The 4,920-nt window shown below is 37.1% G+C and overlaps 1 protein-coding gene across 1 annotated transcript in view; it reads right to left on the reverse strand.

Annotated features, from left to right (window-relative positions):
* The window catches only part of ARSJ (arylsulfatase family, member J), a 162,330-nt gene that overhangs the window by 54,051 nt on the left and 103,359 nt on the right, over positions 1–4,920 (reverse strand). The window lies entirely within an intron of this gene.

The raw sequence follows: 4,920 nt of genomic DNA on the forward strand, positions 1-4,920 counted from the left end.
GGTCTCTACGAATTGGAATTGACTTGCTGGCACTTAACAACAAGAAGAACAAGGTGTGACATTTTATAAAATCTGTTGTTCTTAAATGCTGTTGAGTTGGTTCCAACTCATAGTGACCCAGTATAGATAGGGTTGCTGAGGCTTTAAATCTTGGCAGGAACAGAACACCACATCTTTCTCCTGCAGAGAAGCTGGTGGGCTTGAATCGTGAACCTTGTGGTTCACTGTCTGGGGCTTACAATATGGAGTCACTGCTTTCCCTTATATACAATGTACAATGTAAGCATTATATATATATTGAAGAAATCTAGGAAGTATTTCTATACCTATGCTTCCCTTCCCAAGGCAGCCCTCTGATTAATTGAAACCCCAGACTTCAGTAAAAGGTGCCATGTTAGTAAAGTTCTGAGCTGAAATTTTTAGTATGAAATTAAAAACTCACCTATGTCAAATGCTGTTATTCAAATTTAAATAATTTCAATTACTAAGAGTGTATAATCAGCAGAGAAATAAAATTGAACATTTAATTTTCATATTTGAAGTATAAACAGGATTATTAACAAATATTTTAATTATTCCTTCATGATTAGCTATTATTCTATGCTTAATTATGGCAGGTGTAATACAACATTATTTCATCAGCTTTATTGGTATGATAAACCAGACATGTTATGTAGTTATTTATGGAAGTGTATTCAGCTTCCATCAATCACTGTTAAGTGGAGAAAATGTTAATATTTAGAGTAGTCTACCTACTTCCAAGGAGCTCTGTTAGCATCGTGGTTACAAATTGGGCTGTGAGCCGCAAGGTCAGCAGTTCGAAACTACCAGCTGTTCCATGGGAGAAAGATGATGCTTTCTGCTTCCATAAAGATTTACAGCCTCAGAAACCCTGTACAGGGTCACTATGAGTCAGAACCGACTCCATGGCACACTACAACAACAACAACATACTTCTACTCATACATTATGAAAAACAAGGAAGTCTATTCATTTTTATAATAAAATATTCTCAAATAAGTTTTGAATACAATGAAACAATGTAATAAGCTCATGTTTTATTTGATGACTTATTAAACATTTTGTTGTTGTTGTTGTTAAGTGCCGTACAGTTTGTTCCGACCCATAGCTACCCTGTACAGGGTTTACGAGGGTGTAAATCTTTACGGGAGTAGAAAGCGTCATCTTTCTCCCGCGGAGCGGCTGGTAGTTTCGAACCGCTGACCTTAAGGTTCGCAGCCTGATTGGTAACCACTACGCTACCAGAGCTCCTTTAAACATACTAGTTTTTAATTACTTGACTAATACTTTAGCATTATTCAAACACCTTTCTAGTATTCACAATGGAACAGTATAATTTTTTGTCTTACATGCAAAAATATTGAATGAATTATTACCGAAATAAATAAAAACCTTTAAAGGTATCTTGTTATTGTTATTGCTAAATGTATCAAGACAATTCCTACTTAATACCACCCTGTATAAGGTTTCTGAAGAGAGGCTGGTGGGTTTGAACCACCCATCTTGCAGTTCAAACTGACTTTGTGGTCTAGTGCGTTATCCTACAGCATCACACCAGGTATGTTAGAAACAAACTATTTTTGAATGATATTGGCTTTTTTTTTTTTAACTTTTAGGGAATCATATCTAATTCAGAAGATAACTTTGAGAGAAGCTAGCACTTAAATTCTCAACTTTGTTTAGGTTAAAGTAAACTGAAATCAACTTTATGTTCAAAAGAAAACATTTAAACAAAAATTACAAAGAGGTAAAAGTCTCATTTCAAAATGAACTGTTGGCCAATTTCTCTAATTAGTACTAAATTCCTTTCATTTCTCAATATATGGGTAAATAGGAAAGTTTCTTGTTTGCTTGTTTAACTCCTTTTTATATTTTCCTCTTAAAAAAGAAAGCATGGATTCAGTTATTCACAGCTAAAACATTGGCAACAGTGTATATCTTTCCAACAACCTTTTTACAAGGCAGGTGAAGCAAACACAGTGATTTACTATTAAACTGAAGCATACTGCCCAAGAGGGTAGCTACTAGCCATATGCTGTTGTTAGGTGTTAGCAAGACAATTTTGGATGGTAGTGATTCCATGTGATATACTAGAACTATTCTACAGTGTTTTTTGGGCTGTAATCTTTATAGCATCAAGATTACAAAAATCATCAGGTCTTTCTCCTACAGAGCTGCTGCATGGGTTCAAACCACCAAAGAGTACTTAACAGTTGCTCTGACAAATACAGCTATTTAAAATTAAAATGCCAATGTCTGAATAACATTAGTCACATGTCATGTGTTCAACAGACACATTTGGAGAGTGGTTACCATATTGGACAGCACAGATAAAGAGCATTTCCATCACTGAATGAAGTTTGGCAGGACCACACTTCTCTAGAGTAAAATCATGTAGGTTCAAATTTTATTTCCAACCCTTATTAGCCACGTGAACTTGGCCTCTCTTAGCCTTAGTTTCTTCATTCCTAATACGCTGGTAACTGAATTTAATGGACAATTTATCAGCCATATCAAACTCCTTGGTCCTCATGTTGCAACATGAGGCTAGCTCAGCTCCCATGCTGCCATTTACTTTCCATAGACATCTTCCTGCACCAGGTCTGACTTCCTACACCAGGTTTGACTTCCTATACCAGTTCTGGCTTCTCTTTTAGGGGGCATTCAGCTCCTCTGACAATCTTCTGCTCAGAGCTACTCAGCTTTAATGGTGACCTTGTCTGTTGAGCTCATGGTTCCTGCTGCTCACACAGCTGCCACCATTTCCTTGCCTTCTGGCTCTGCTGTACTTACTGTTTTTTCTCTTGGTCTTCAATGCTATCAGCTCACAATCTAACCAGGTCAATATATCACTTTACTCAGATCTAGAAGGTTCTCAGTGCAGGAATCCTGGGTCCAGAGGATGTATTCCTCTCCAGGCTATAGATTCCATTTGGATAAGAAAACTATCAATTTCAAAGAGTGACTTTCATAAACTGACCAATTTCATAGACAGACTATAAAGTGACCAGTTGTATAGGATGCATTACTACAATTTATATGAATGATAAATAGAACAGTCATTGCAAGCTGCTTATGTGGGTGATTAATTCTTTTATTGGGGTGGGGTTTGGGGGCAGATTGTCTCCTGACCAATCATTTGGGAGAGTTGCAGATCCAAAGCCACAAAAGGCCAGATAGAAAAACCCATTGTACCACAATGTACACAAACACATTAAAACTTGAGTGAGAATTAGGTCTTTGAGGATCAAAGCAGCAGGAAAGCATCAAATGCTTAGTAAGTATGATAAAGTCAGAAGGACCTAGATAAAGGTGGAGTTACCAAAGATGAATTTCACCCACTTTACAATTTTGTCTGGAAATGGTTCTAGGAAAGAGGAATATTTAAGCATAAGTTTAAGAGAGAGGATCTTTCAGCAGAAACCGATCTGTGCCTTGAAGGGACAAAGGCCAGCCTCCACCCATGTACAGCCTCAGGGACGCTCCTACTCTCAGGGCAGTTGGAACTGCTAAGCGGTGAGAACCACAGCTGTGAATCCTAGTGAAAGAAGGACAAGCAATCAGCAATGACCATGCTGAGGTAGACCCTGCTCCAAATCTGCAAAGCTGCTATTGGTCAGCCTTGGACTAGATCTCACTACGAAGCTGCTGAATGTACATGTGGGTTAGAGAAAAAAAGAAGGGAAGAAAAGATACTGGTGATCTGTGTGGGCCTGCCAGGTGCAGCATTGAATATTCTTGGGCAGCTATAAAGGCAAGCAGTCAGTAGGTACAAAAGAATACCACATATTGGGGGAGAGAAAGTCATTGCCTGTTTTTTGGGTTTGTTTTTTATTCTTTATTGTTTTCTCTTTTTGTTGTTGTTTACTGGTTGTTTGTTTTTCTTCTCTACTGTGGATATGTACTTGCCTCACCTGACAGAAGACAGCAATTGCAGTCATAAAGTTGAACTACAGCTATATCTTCTACTGTCCCACAAATTAAGAAGAGCCAATACTAGCTGCAATGCACCAGATCAATGACAACAAAAGACATCTGCTAAATCCAGCCTAAACTGAACTACACAAACAGTGGAACAGAGAATGACACAAGCTCATCTAATCACACCAGAAGGCAGTTGGTAAGTGCTTAAGAATACATCAGTATATAATCATCAACTTAATGCATATATAACAATACCACAATGTCTCAAAAGCAGCAAACAATTCCTGTTCACATGAAGGCAGAGTGACACAAACAAATGACCAAGGCAGAGCTAGAAAATGATTTTGAGTAAAAAAGACCTTGGAACTACCTGAAAAATAATTCAGGAGAATGGTATTTAGGACATCCAAATGATTGACAGAAAGATTGAGGAAAATGAGGAAGAATTCGGAAAATCACTACATGAATAATCAAACAAAATAGATAAACTACTGGAGACAATACGAAACTTGCAAACAGAAATCAACAAAATTTATACCAAAATATAAGAAATGGAAAACACCTTGAAAGGACAAAGGAGTAGAACTGAATCAATGGAAGCCAGAAATAGTGAGTTTGAAGATGAATCTCTCAAAACTAGTAATCTGGAAAAGTAATCAGAAAAAATATATATATATACAAAAATCATGTGGGACAACGTGAAGAGGAATAACCTATGGGTAATCAGAATTCCAGAACAGAAAGAAACAAAGAAAATCACAGAAAAGATAGATGAAGAGTTACTGGAAGAAAAGTTCCCTAACATAATGGAAGGCGAGAAGATAAGTATTCAAGAAGCTAAACAAAACTCAAACAGGAAAGACCCCAAAAAGAAAATCACCAAGAGACACCATAATCAAACTACAAAATCAAAACAAGGAAATAATCTTGAAAGCAGCTCGAGGAAAATGAAGTTACCTACAGAAGAAAAGATTA

This window comes from Chrysochloris asiatica, unplaced genomic scaffold, assembly GCF_000296735.1.
Source record: "Chrysochloris asiatica unplaced genomic scaffold, ChrAsi1.0 scaffold00188, whole genome shotgun sequence".
In the NCBI taxonomy this organism is placed as follows: domain Eukaryota; kingdom Metazoa; phylum Chordata; class Mammalia; order Afrosoricida; family Chrysochloridae; genus Chrysochloris; species Chrysochloris asiatica.